Consider the following 15,252-nt stretch of genomic DNA (forward strand, 5'->3'; position numbering starts at 1 on the left):
ATTAACCAAAGAAATCCTTGGAATACATTTTATAGTCTGGTCCTGCAGGAGTTATCTATATGCCTAGCTTAAAAATATGAGCAGTCTCTTTTGCATCGTTAGGATTCACATACTTAAAATTAGCCATGTGAGTAATTTTTTTTCTTTGTAGGCTAGGGCTTTTGGAGAACTAATGAGACACCAGATGGCTGGATGACACGAACTTTGGAAGATGAATAAAGAGTAATCGTGGAAATTATCATCTGGTAAATCACATTACAATCCCTAGGAAAATAATGGAAGTGAGATTAAAAAGAAAAAAAAAAAAAGTAAGCAAGCAGCTGACAGTAGAAACGTGAGCAATAAACACCAATGAGTGAAATTATGATCCTAGACATACATGCTGGAACACAGGGCGACCACAGCGGGGGTCGCAAATTCGTAACAAAGAGCAATTTTGGATCTTGTATCTAGCATCCGATGCAATACCTCAGAAATCATACTTGAAAAATTAATCTCGGCTGGTTTGGAAATGAGCACTATCATCTCATCGATTTAAAATTGGCTGACAAGCTATAAACAAAGGGTGGTGATAGATGGTGAGATATTAAACTTAGAGGGAAAAAAGAAATACAGATGTTTAAGCACCAGAGCAATTTGACTGATGAGGAACATTTATGAGAATTATGTAATGTAGTTGAATATTGACAGAGGGCGGTGTGATAACTATCACCAGGCTGAGAGAGGAATGTAGGAGATGGGGCTGAGAGATACATCTAGAAATAATGGAATATTACAAAAGCAAATTGAGCATGAAGGGAAATGTCCTAACTAGGAATCATTTTTAATTAGAAATAGTCTCCTGAAAGAAAAATTGCATGATCTATGCAGCACATTCAAAATTCTTAGATGCCAAGAAACTTTGCAGATGATCACCATTTTACGGGTGGAGAAAACATCACCCCTATCCTGATAGGGGCACCACCCCTGTCATGGCATGCCTGCAGTTTTATTCCATTGTTCTATAGCTCAGTAGCTAGAATGAAAACGCCTAGTCAATTTTTGTGTCTGCAGGATTAAACAAATCTCTATTCTAGAATCAGAAATTCTTCATCATCTGCTTACTTCCAATGTGTTGCTAGTTATTACTAGCACATGAACAAGTGCAGAAACTGAGCTTTGTGTGGTGCGCTGGTGATGTATCCCTGTATCTGTGTGGACATCCACCATTTTCTGGCCTTCTGAAGCAAAACCAGGCTGGCTGTGCTGCAAGGGGACCTCTGTTCTCACAGGGGGAAGCAGTAGGATTTAATTCAGTAAAGCAGATCAAACAGAGAAGGAGCATGCATTGATTAGCTATGTCATCACATGAAAAGTGCGTTCACCCTTTCACTTGTTCCTTAATCCTCATTGATAAATAATTGCCCTCTGTACCCTCTGACTTCTCATTCTTCATCTATTCTTCGTATTACTGTGTAGCACAGCTTAAGAGCCCTAATGCTGAAACAAGAAACTGCTGTTATTAAAGCTCCCATAAAGCCATTGATGCATACTATCGTGTTGCAGCTGGGTGCAGTAAGATAGCTCTGAGTTCTGATGTTCCCACCCAATCACCTATCCAGGCCTTCCTAACCTCAGGACTTTTCCAAACATAACAGGTAGCTGTGATTCAAGCCTACAAGTGCTGTCAAGGTGATGGCATCTGGTGAAAGCAGGAGTCACAACTACTTTTACTGTTTTAAAATCTAGGGTGAAAACAAATCAATAAACTGACTGAGGCTATTTCTGAGAAAGAAAAAGAGAGAAAGAAAGAAAAAAGTACAGAGGTGAAGATTTCACAGGGTACATTAGTAACAACTGCAAGGCCACCTCTGGTTATTTTTTATCCTCAGCAGCTCTTCCTGAATCGTACTAAGTAATATTGAAGCACTGTTTATTGATTCAGCCATTTTTCTTTTTTTGCCATTAGAAGAAAAATTCTTACAGATTTAAAATAAGAACCAGAAGATCACAGGTTACACTTCCCACTGTAATGCTAACTGGATCGTTTTCTTACCATGTTCCAAAAGGGAAGTAGTTCCAAAGATCCAATCAGTCAGAAAAGTTGCAGGTAGACAGCAGTTGATTTAAAGAATTATTTTAACTGAACAAAAATCAAATCCTAGTGATCTGGCATAAAAGCGGGACATTTTGTTTCTTCCTCATGGCATGCCCATGCTTTTGCTTGGATTTGGAGGCCCCAACAGTCTATCTACTGGTATTACAAACGGGTACTTTAGTTCTAGAAGTGTACTAATGCTGCCAGAAGACTTACTGTTCAGGTTCTGAATCTGCGTGCAAATAACCAGCCTATCTGAAAGCCTTCAAATAACGTCTCCAGAAGGCTGGGTATTTCACTGGAGAGAAGTAAAATTATATTTCTCATTATCCATGTACCGCTAACAACTTTCATAGTTGTAATAGTTTTCAAACAAGAAATCTGAGCTGTTTACTCTCAAAATCTGTATAAACATCAGTCGTGCTTAACAAGCGTTTATTCACAAATAGTTTGCACAAGCAATGCAAACATCCAGTCACTTCAAGTCCATAAAGAACTTGGATCATCAAATTCAGCCCAATCTCCAACTACTTGCATTTTTTTTTCTCTCTCTACTACTGCTCTGATACTTGACTGGGCAGAACACAGACCAGGGTCAGACGATAATTTCTTACTGTCCAAGAAAAAAATGGCTGGTGGTGGAGCTGGCACTCTCCCAGGCCATCATTCCCACTGGCCACCCCTGGCTTTGGAGGAGCCAGCCTAGGTCTCGCAACTGCGATGCAAAGCCCTGGACTTTCTTATTTGAGAAACGCAGAAGGGCAATTTTTCTGCTAGCTGTGCTTTCATAACATCCCACAAAATGTGTGTTTATGAAGTATTTTCTCCTCATGGTTTCATCCATCCTAATGCGTTTCTACTCTTTTACATTTGGGCCTCTTACTCCTCTGTGCTTGCTGTTCTGTGCCCCCTCTCTCCTTTTTTAATGAATTTCTCAGTTACTCAGAGCACGCTACCTTGCACACAGTGAGAAAGGAGCACTCCAGTAAGCCAGCCCCACGCGGTAGCCCCTGCCGGACACGGAGGTTTTGCAAGGCGCCTGACTGCAAGCCTTCTGAATTCAAGAGCAATTTTTCTGACAGCTCTGTCCTGTAGTGCAAATCAATCACTCGTTGTCCGTTGAGCCTGTCTGGACATTTGGGATTGCAAAGACAGAGTCCTCTACTTATATTTAAGGGGCTACATTGAGATGGAGGCAGGTGGAGCGGCCACCAGCGCGCCGAGCGCAGGGTCCCGGCAGGAGATGCAATAATGACCTGTCGGGGAAGCGGGCTGTGTACCACCGGGCAGTGCAGTATCCCGGGGGGCTTGCTTTAGGAATTCAGCACGCCTTCAGGCCAGAGTGAAGTCACACATCATTTACATATTGTTTCGTGCTTTCCTTTTAGGTGCCGCATGCCTTTCTTTGGTCTCTTCTAATCTGTATTTCTCAAAAACAGAAAAATAAAAAGAAAGCCCTGAAAAGACCATCCCAGCCTTCCCAGAAAAGGCTGTGTCTCGGAGGTTTCAGGTTTGCTCGCACACACACACCTTTTATCTCAGCAAGGGTTTGAAAAGGCAGCCAGAAAAAATGTTTTGCTAAGTATTATTTGATCATTTTAAAGAGAAATTGATTGCTTTGTTTTCTTATCTCCACAATTTGGCAGCCGTTTTCGAGTAAGAGGTGTGTGTTGATGTGGGACTCAGGAGCAGCTTGCAAATAGTCCTGCAGAAGAAAAGAAATTTAATTTCATATCCTTAGTGTAAGAGGAGTGCACAATACAAGGACAGCGAAGCCTTCCCTGGAGGTAACAATAAACTCAGACTGCCATACCCTTTCCTGCCGTGCCTTCGTTTGCTGATTTTATTTTTTCCTTAAACAAACATCTCAGCTCTGGCATTTTGGTGATGTTGCTTCTACAAGACAAGCATCTCTCTTTTTTTCTCGTGGTAATGATGTTTTTCTCAGGTGCAGGACAGACCGCCCAAGCGCCACCTCCCCGGGTTGCTCGTGGTCCCTGTCCTTGGGCCACCTGCCTGGCCCCAGCTGGGCACCCGGAGCAGCACGGCCGGCCGGCCGGCGAGGGGCCGGGGCACTCTGCCGCGTCCAGCCGGCGGCTTCTGCGAAATCTCAGGGTTGCACAGACTACGGGAAGGGACAAAGCAGGTTCTCCTGGCTTGGGGGAATGTAGTAACTGCAGGGAAGAGCCTGCTTCCACGTAGAAACTGTTTGGGCTTACACTAGGAAGGGATTTTCATTTTCTAAACGTCATTGCAATTTCTGCCCTTGTCCAGAAGCTTTACTTTTCCTCATGTCCCCAGGGCCTGCTAGAAAAGAGCTTAAATATACGGGGGGGGGGGGGGGGGGGGGGGGTGTCACAAGTAAACTACAAAAAGCGCTCTGCATATGAAAGCGTCCTGAATGACTCACAGAGACATGAGTCATATGGAAAAAAATACCGTTTAGATATCTGTATAGGCCTGTATGCAGGTCTTAAAATGGTCTTAATTTCCATGAAATATAAAATAGAAGTGTGGGCATGCACTTCATTTTCTCAGCAAGCTATCACTGATAACAGCAATTCATAAGCTTCGTCACTTGGAGCTATACATTGTTCTACTCACTTGAGAGCTAAAAATGGTGTCATAGACCAGAGCCACCTCTACCAGAAAACTTTCCACTCTTTTTTTTTCCTTCTATCATTAGAGAGAGTGTGTCATTAAAAAGCTGAATTGATAGGTTTTCTACAGAGTACTGCAAAATAATGGTTACACAGGGGATCAATACTTAAGGGGGGGGGGGAAGAAATCAAGCTACTTTGATCCAAAAATTCTGTATCTCCATTTCTCAAAGTGTGCTCACAGGCCAGGAATACAGGGCTTGTTAAAATAAATACATATATTTTATTGAATAGTACAGCATAAAATCTACGTATCTTGTTGAAATATTCAGTGAGCCACTCCTGCCTTGCAGCTGCATTATTATATACCCTCAGCCTAAACACAAAGACAAACAACTGTAGAGGGACTTTTTCCATACTACACATATATCAAGCACAGTAGTCGCCTTTTGGTAACATACATTCTTTCCTGTACTCGTATTGCCTCTTAGGTATATAAATGAAGATACAATTATACCTTTGCTGGAGCAGGAGGTGAATGAATCACAAAAAACTCAGTCAGCCTGTGGATAAAACGTGATCATTTACCAAGCTTTGTGTCTAAATAAAGAGCGGCAGAGAAATGACCTGATTTGAGCAAGAGGTGGAAAGAAAGAAACTGGTTGAGAGATGTTCGTTTTTTAAAAAGAGTCTTAATCCATTGACTCACTCTCTAACTTTTAACTTTTGATAAGTGTTCCTCGCTATCTTTGTCTATTTGCGTAAGCAAGGGAAAAGTATGGCTGTGAAGGGGGTGATGACAGCTCTGTTCTGTAACGTATTCAGCCAAGGTGCCCTTATTCATGTATTATACACAGGGGCATTTTTAATATGGATTTTGCAGCTATTTAAAACCTTGCTAATGCTTCATGGAAAAAAAATGGAAACAGTGTACTGAGATTTCACCTATACAGCATGTCTCCCCCTCACTATTTTATAACTGGTGCCATTTGCACTAAAGCTGAATCTCTGTCATCAGAGAGGTCATCTGATTTTGCTCCAGGATGCTTTTCTGAAGTTCTGTCACCTCTCCACAACAGTTGCGATGGTACCGACTGGCTCCTGTTTCCAGCACGTGAGCTTCCATGTTTCTGAAAGCAGGAAAAATGTCCTGCTCACTATGAAGCTGAGCAATGCGGTTGGCAGGAGCTGTGTTTTTTTTATTATTTATTTATTTATTGCCCCTACTAAAGTTAACAAGATAAAAATCTTTCAGATCTGTATCAGTGTTGTTTGCACATCAAGTGTGTCTAAAATAAGCATCCAGATCAATGGTTGACCTGCCCTTCCCAGTTCTCTTCAAACAGAAAGAGTTTTGCTGCTGCTGCTTGTAATCAGCATTGAATCAAATTTCTGATAACAAGAATATTCAGACCTGATCTGTTTGATACTGCTGTGGTAATAAATTCATCCAGACGCACTCTTTAATATATCTGAACCACTTTCCAAGCAACAGATATCAGTGTACTGATTCTGTTTGGCAAGGTGATTAAAGCATTCACAAGCATGTATTAGTAAATGTATAAACTCTTTAAGATTATAAACATTGCATTCATTTTCATGGATTTACCTTCAGACACCAAAATAAAAATAATGGGTAATATTAAAGGCCTCACGTGACTGAGAAACAACAGGGTCTAGTAAACGGACAAGGTTTTCATCCATCTGCATCTCAGTTCTTAGGTAAAAGAGCTCTGGCTCACAAAGATACGAACTGTGCTCTTTGGCTATCTGTTCTTACTACAGCACCCACAAGAAATAAGATACTATCACTTCTCTTCAATTATAGGTCAGATATTCAATGTTTGTTTGAAGAAGAGCAATCTCCTGGGTTCAAAGTCTTAGTCAGCGCAGCTTGCCCCTGCTAAAGTGTCCTAAAAGTAAATGCATTTAAGGTTTCTCATGGCCCTTGCACAGGCTTTTCCTTTTAGAACAGAAATTTGAATCCAGCAGAGGTCAGCAGAAAGGAGCTGGAATTATTCTCCTAAGCAGCCCGTTGTCTGTAGCCGCTGGAGGCAGGAGGTCACAGGTCTCCGCTGCTTCCCGGGCTGCCGCCGCGTCTCTCCTGAGAGCGACTGCTACCAATTAACGCTTCATGGCACCGCAGCAGAAAGGCTACAGATTGAACAAACTTATGACAGAGTATTTATCAGCTTAAAAACCATCATTATCACACCCTAAGCGTGGGTTGGTAATACCATTATTTACATAGCTGTCAAGTAAATACATGATACCTGTGTATATACCTTTGTTGCATACAAATATCGTAACAATATTTGAGGTGGGGTGGGTCCTGCCAGTTCAGAAAAGGTTTTCCTATATTCCCTCCAGGAATCGTTCCTTTAGATGAAACTTGTAAATCACTTTACTATCTTAATATACAGAAGATACCGTATGCAAAAATTATCTATTACCGCTGCTATTATTGTTAAAATAGTAAATATGATAAATCTAAGATGCATTGGTTTTTTAGAGGACTAAAATAAAATGCATGTCATGAATATGTTTACATGTATGTGTGTTAAATGCCTCTATATAGTCCATCACTATCATGGTTACATTGCTGCATTTTAATGGCTTTATTCTATAACAATGAAGCCTATGAGAATTATTTTTTCCTTCAGCATCAGTTAGAAGAGATTCAACCTTAGTTGTGGATGTCTTTTCCCCAGAATAAAGTGTTTTTTCTTTCTTTCTTTTCTCTCTCTCTCTCTCTCTCTCTCTCTCTTTTTTTTTTTTTTTTTTTTTATGTTGTATGGAGGCAGGGGACTATAATACATACTACCTGACTGAACCTCGGCTATAATATGATATTACAAACAACATGGATACTATACACTTGATAATGCTGATATTTAATTCATGGATTTTTCCATTTGAATTGACTACGGATAGTGCTCCCACGCTGACTCTTAGGCAGTACAACACTGCAATATGCTTTAGCCCCTCAACTCAACCAACAGCGTCTGCAGGCCTATAAAAGTCTATTGAGCAAATAGTATTAGAAATTTCTAATAATACAAGTGAATGTAAAAATGAAATTCTGCCTTCATTCATTGTAAACATAAGTAATAAACCAATTCTTAACCCAAATTCAGCCCCATTTTTCTTTCAGACAAATGTTATAGAACTAGAAACAAAACATATGGTCAGCTTTTGTTGTTTGTTTCTGTCAAGAAAATGACTACTGTTAATTACTTGTGTTCTTGGCAGGCTCAACAAAGGCCAGGAAGATATTTTCAAAAACCATCTGACTTTCACACAGAATGAATTTTAGTCTATAAATAGCACACGTGGCTTGCCCAAAGAATAGACTTTATTTTTAATGCATATATTGTTATTGAATGAAATGGCAAGGACTGCAACTGAATTAAAATCATAAATAGCACAAATACAGAAGAGAGTCCTGTGCAACTGCTAAAGCATGCAATGGGAAGCAAAGGGAGTGGGGGATCCTATACCTGATTTTATAACTTAGAGAGTTAAACTCTCACATGAGTTTGAGGAAGTAGCTGATCTGCGCGTTTTCTCAGTCTGGCCATATATAACCTGGGGATAATAATACCAACACAAAATACTTTGAAATCTTCCTATGAAAAATGCTAAGCAATGTTACAACCATTAAAAACTCACAGAATTTCTACTTAATAAGAATACAGTAAGTTTATATCTGCCTTATTTCCTAGACTGTGAAGAGCTCCCTGGTGAGAACAGGCCAAAGCACAGCTTGCTCTGCAGCCATGGTCCCATGCAAATAGAACCTGGAAGCATTGTTTTGGGGTAGAAATAGTGAATACAGTAAACATAGCTGGTCTTGTAGAGTGCACAGAGTCCTTGCCATAATGGCAGGAGCAGATCTGTGTTTGCAGGCCATCAGTACCCATGGGCTGAGAACAGAAGTCCCAGTTCAGCAAAATAATATGCACTAAATTTTCTCACAGCACAGAAGAGTTTGCTCAATCTTATGAGTGACTTCTTTACTAAGAAATCAATTCTTATCACCCATTTATCTAGCAAGCCAATCTCTTAATCTAACTGGAAGATTTTCAGACATACATTCATATTTTCCACACCACATCCTACAGAAGACCTCCTGAAGGAACAGCTACACAATCAATTGGCCATTCTTCTATAAATCTCCTTCAATCTCTCCTTTGTCATAATCCTCCCAAAATAAGAGATTAAATCACAGCGCTGATATTGCTGCTTAGTCTGCAAGGTTATATGCACCTTTCTGCCCATCTGCCTTGAAATCCAGGTATTGTCTTTTGTCTTCTACCTAGATTGCAAGTTTTCTAAATGGAGCCTAGACAATCCCATATCTCTTTGGTGGTATAAGGTATGAATAATAACTATGCTAACAGAATCTGTTCGACATAAAAACTAGGACCAACAGTCAGTGACCAACACAGTTAAAAGAACAAATATTACAATGATACTTTAAAGTGACAGTGATGTTCTGCTAGGGCAATATTATAAAATCACAGGCCCTGGGGAATTTAACGCAACTCTAATAAATGTGAAAGAAGGAAAGCAGAGAATAAGACCTTGAACTGTAAATCAAGAGATGTTGGTTCAACTTCATCATTTTAAGCAGGGTATTGACAAGTGGTGAAGAAAGGCATTGTGGTTAATCCATAGGAGTTAGTGTAATGTATGTCACTGCTTTGGATTAATTGGAAGGAGAAATCCAACTACTAAAGTGAAAAATTCAGCATCTCATTAAAAATGTGGGTTTTTTTGTTTTTTTTTTTTTAATTTATTTCATGACATAAAGCCACTGAGATATGTGGTTTAAATTCTGTTGGTATTAGTGACACCATCTGGGAATGCATTTTTTTAACATTGTACCCCAAAATACCAGCTATTTGCATTGATAGTATTCTTCAAGTAAAGAAGAGTTCATCTGCAAGGATCATACTGAAGGACTATGACTTAAGTTTGTATTTACTATCCCTTTTCATCTGGATTTTTCACTGTAAAATTCAGATATAGATAACTTCATAATCTATCATTTGAAAGATGTGGGTAGATATACATAACAAAAAAAAAAAAAAAACCATCTCAGTGAATGATTTAAAATTTTTAGCTCCTCCCCTCCAATAATAATCCTAGAAGCTTATCTGGGAAAACTATGATAACACTGGGAGAGCAAGGGAGGTATCCAGTCCGGAGGCCTAGGTATGGGAGTGTGTCACCACCCAAAGTCAGCCTTTTAAATCCAGGAACCAACATTGTTCCTAGCATTTTGCTGGAATGTGAGAAGAAGGTTTGTAACTTCTGTTGCAGCCTATTTCACTGCTGAACCACAACCGCCTTCAAGAGGAGAATTGATTTGGTCATTGAGATAATTGAAATGTTTAAGCAAAGGTTCCTGTTAACACTGGAAGACAGTTTTTCATGAAAAGCTTTGTCCATCTTAAAAGAGAGCTCAGAAAGCGAGCCGTGATGGGGCATCAGAGGGCGGGAGGACGAATGCGGAGTGCAGTGCTGTTTGTGAAGTGCTGCTTCGCCTGTCTCGGGAGAGCAGCTGCCGAGCACGCTGGAGAGGCAAAGCTGAAACGGGGCATCTGTATGTGCGCCGCGTCCACCACGCTTGCTCTGAGGAGAGGGAGTTGTATGAAGCAAGACAGCAAAGGTGAAATCCAGCAAGACATCCTACTTTATTGCCATGGCAACCCCACCCTGATGAAAAGTAGAAAAAACAATAAAACATCTTTAGGAAAAAAAATCAGTGCTATCTACCCAGGGAACTGAGGAAGATGCACTTTAAGGAAGAGCTTGACATTTCCACCATTTGGTGACTCTTTGAAACAAAGGTATGGCTGCAGCTTTTTCAAGCTACAGAGTCAGAACATATTGTACTTGTTAAATTATTTAGTTTGTTTAGCAGATGAATCCTGAATTATAAGTGAAAGCTGCAGCTACAGATTAGAATCTTTAATGGCACTGTAGCCAAACAGAATATTATTGTTGTGATTTTCCTTGATGTCTTTTGACATCTGTCATCCTTAGCACCAGAATCACCTTTCCTGCATTAAACCTTCCAGGACGGGTGAGAATGAGAATGTGGATAAATGTGTGTATCTGTGTGTGTCTCATATACATGCAAGCATATGTCTAGGTCTGTGTGTGTGCGTGCTTGTAAAGAGTTTTATAAGTTTGTCTGTTGTATCTGGCTATATTTGCTGTTGATTATCATGTAGATTGAAGTAGATGTGGTAAAGGATCCGTAGGACCCTGCAGGGGTCAGGGGCCCAGCAATAAAACATCTGCTAGTAAAGGGGCAGCAACCATGTCTCACGGCACCGCAGTAATGACGAGGAACCGACGCACAACAAACGAGCGCTCTGTGCGGGCTGGGGAAGGGGCAGAGCAAGGGCAGGCGGAAGGGGCTCGCGCAAGGCAGTTTGTCTGCGCAGCTCTGGTGGGAGGTGAAGCCGTGCTCCTGCTCCCGCGGCCTCCCGCTCGCTCCAGAAGGCTCCTGGAACAGAGCAGCAGCAGCAGCGAAACAGCCTGCCATTCCCTGTGTTGAAGCCTCCTTGTGCAGCAGGGGCCTTTCTGGCACGGAAGGGTGGAATATATACTTCCCCCAGATCTAGCAGAGTTGTGTTTGCCAAACATAATCCTTTAATTTTCATCTATTATTTGCAAACATTCTGTTGTGGAACTGATTTGCATGGACAATGGATAGTATAATTGCGTACAATAATGAGAAAAGCAATAAGATTGTCTTACCAAAGGGCACTTTTAAAACTGAATATTACTTTCTGCTTTAAACAGCATATATTTGAAATGGCTCTTACTGTTATTTAGTACAGTATTCACTGTAGCTAAGCCATTATGGTGGCATCTAGAGATCCTATTTCAGGTCAGAATACCAGTGTACAAGGTGGTAGATAAGTCTAAGAGAAAAAGAAGAATTTATCTTATGAATAGACAAAGAACAGGAAAACCCCTCCATACTTTTAAATGCATATATACAGAGAAAATAAGCACCTTCACCTTGTCCAGTGGACACCACTAGTGGGGTTCATCTGACCAAATCTGTGTCTCAGCTAGTCACTCTGTGCTCCCAGAGGAGAGTAGAAGAGGTCTATCCAACAAACATTCAGTGGATAACTGCAATAGCTCACAAAACCTTTTCTAGAAAATTGTCTGTTTTTCTCTGATGATTTTATAAGAAGCATAGAGTGCGAGATCAGTTATAGATATCCAAGATGCAGAAGTCTTGTGGTAGGTGAACTGAAGCCTCAGAAGGGATGGGATGTGAAGGTGAGAACAATCACCTGCAGACCACTCGACTTCCAACAAGAAACACACGACCTTCCCCTCTCTCTACACATATAACTCAATAGGGATATTATCCCATTTCCTTAGCCCACCCTGTTCATCCTGGTATTGCACTGACGTGCATGTTCCCAGCTTTGAGCTGCAGTTTCTGCTCGGCTCTTCAACACCAGCCGGTGGCCTGGTGGAAAGAGGGAAGTCCTCTCCACCCTGTCCCCTCCGCAGCCCAGCAGGACAGCTGTGTCCCCATCATGCGAAACAGTGAGCTCTCCACTGGCACTACATTATATCAATAGACAGATATTCAAAAGGAGATTTAACACATACAGATATAGTCCTTTAGAAAAGCTCATGGAAACGGTCTGGCAGGTATGAGAACACATTTTTGAAAGGGGGACTGAAATCTAATCCCTTCATAACAGAAAGGATAAAACTCTTGATACTGTAGTAAATTCACATCTATTTTACTCTAAAGGGAAGCTACAGCCTTTAGTCTCTACCACATTCATCAGGAACCATGTCAGAGTTTAACACAATACTGCATTAGTGCATGATGTAAAATAGAGTTATCATCAGAAGAACCTGCAATAAATTTTCTGAGCCTATGAGCAATAAGTCAGCAGCTGGTATGTGCCACCACTATGCTGCGAAAAACATATACAGACTTTTCTTTGAAATAGCAGCAACTCAGAAATATGATTGCTTAAAAAAAAAAAGAGAGAGAGAGAGATAACATGCTGTCTGGTACCAAAGAAAAGAATGTTTGGGCATTTTCAGAAATAGTTCATTCATGTGGAAGGGACACTTGTGCATTGTGGCCAAGGTCATGGAGTCCTTGAGTAATTCACTAAGAAAGACATCACAAGCTAAAGTGCCTTAGAAACAGAATTAACAATAGCACAAACTTTCCACACTGAAAACACGAGAGGAATAGCTTGCTTCTTGCAAGGTGCACGTCACTCCTACTGATATTAATGATATGGCTTCCTGTATCTACCATCAATATTAATGAGGTGCATGTGCCACTAATGTTAATGGGAAATACACATGCGTGTAACTCCCATTAACGATCATTAGATATCCACAGGAGAACCCTCATTAATGCTAATGAGTGTTGCACATACATGTAATTCCCATCAGTATTAACCAGAGATCTATGCGCACGTATTGCCCATTAGTGTGAATGAGAGATATACATGCATGTGGTTGAAACTGTCATTAATGTTAACACAATGTGTGCAGGAACTGACAAAAAATGATGCTTTATCATGATAACCATAGCTTGCCCTTTGTGTTTAGGTTCTAGTGCATCTTTAGGAAATTAGTTGCTTTCTATTAATAATCTAGTTTGGGTAATACTATGGCCTTCTATCTAAGTGTCATGCAAAAATGAGACAAACTGCTGAGATTTGTTTTTCAAAAGTTGTTCAGTCTCTCTCTCTCACAGATGAGAGTATGGCAATTCGTGGGTCTATGCCAGGGTGGTCAAGATGTTAAAGCTAGCAAGTACATGCTTTGCTTCTATGGGTTTTCATCAAAACTGTACTTCTTAATTGCAATAAATCTCATACAATAAAGCTGTACTTACTCTGATAGGCTGTTAGGTATCTGAGATCTACCTTGAACTTTCCTTTCACTGGAGAATCACTGGGGTCTGCAAAATTTGTGGCAATTTCTGGGAGAGATTGTCAGTCCCTAGTTGATTGGAGGTGTGTCTGGAGGATGAATTGGCTTGAGTGAGCTTTTTCCTTAAGTGGAAAGAGTCAGTGGACTTGCAGCCTGGAAACATATTGTCCCTTTGCTGTTACCAAGGGACATTGCCATCTTCTAAGCCTGCCTCTTTAGGATTAAGTCATCTGAATTTTGCAGCATTTCTTTCATATTATGCTAAAAGCCCATAGACATTCAGGCAGCAAGGAGAGAAGACTGTGAGGAGAGGTGTTAAAATAAATGTTGAAAAGTAAATTTCTGCTAAATCCTTCTTATTTAAAATTTTAAACAGGGCATGTCACACAGTCTTAGAAAATCTCAAAGCCTCTTTAGAGGAAAGAAGTAAAACTTCTTCACTGAAAATACCTTGTACAGTCACTTATGGCTTACAAAGTAAGTGCAACAAAACAGCAAGGTAGACCATCACACCTACTTTGCACCATATACACCAGTCCACAGAGAAATACCTGAGGAGGGTGGGGGGGGGGGGTCCATGGGAGCCATGGCGCTGCACATCCTTTTAATTACCCTATCTGTTTTAGCAATAGTCTTATTTATTAGGGCTGGGAGAAAACAGACTGGTCAAAAAGAGAACTTGACAGCTCAATGAGCCATATGCTTGTAAGAAAAGTAAGTTTTCTGTGAATAAATAAGCCTGCGGCAACATTGTTTTATGCTCACAAACACTTTGGGCAAACTGACACTTAATACTACTGTCTGTAATGGAGGGTCACGCTGCAGCTATGCTCATTAGTGAATCCAGACCAAGAAATTCTTGTTCCCCACTTTATCCCACGCCAGCCATTTAATCCCTTCCTCACACCACAGCCCCCCAGTCATGCCAAAACTGTGAAACAGCACTATGAACAACATCACTGCAATTGAATGGTTTAGAGAAAGCACATAGCACTAGGCTGGTTTGGGGCTGGGGTTGTTCTTTTCCTATTAGCCAGATCATTTGATAATCCAAATTACCACAAAGGGTCGTATCAGCATAGCTGCAGCAGGAGGGTAGAGATAAAAACCACCTGCACAGTGCAAGAACAAGCATTTTGGGAAAGGTATTTAACATAAAGGAAAAACATCTTACAGCTCTGCATTCTCAGGTCCACCAGTGAACACCCTGAGGGACTTCTGGAGGCAGTAGAAATGCAGCATCCAGTGGATTATCAAGGACCAGTCCCACACCCTAGAAAACAATTAAAAACCCTCTGAAAACACACACAACAGGTTCTTCCTATTAACCACTTTTGTAGATGCCCCATTATGTCATGTGAGCTACACTTGGTCTTAATTGCATTAGTGCTACCAAGCAGGAAGCAGAGGTTCCAAATTAGGGGAGCAAATACAAGATTAAAGCCAAAAGCCCCTCCAAACCTAAAGAAAATAACCACAAAGTTAACTCCTGGAACAGCACGCACTTGAATCTAGAGAATAGAGAGTTTAATTTGGCACGGTGCTTCACATTAACAGCAGACTAAGAACTAACAAAAGTGTACCACAAAAACATTACTTAGGGCTCAATTTTCCTTTCTG

This window comes from Rhea pennata, chromosome 8, assembly GCF_028389875.1.
Source record: "Rhea pennata isolate bPtePen1 chromosome 8, bPtePen1.pri, whole genome shotgun sequence".
NCBI classification, from domain to species: domain Eukaryota; kingdom Metazoa; phylum Chordata; class Aves; order Rheiformes; family Rheidae; genus Rhea; species Rhea pennata.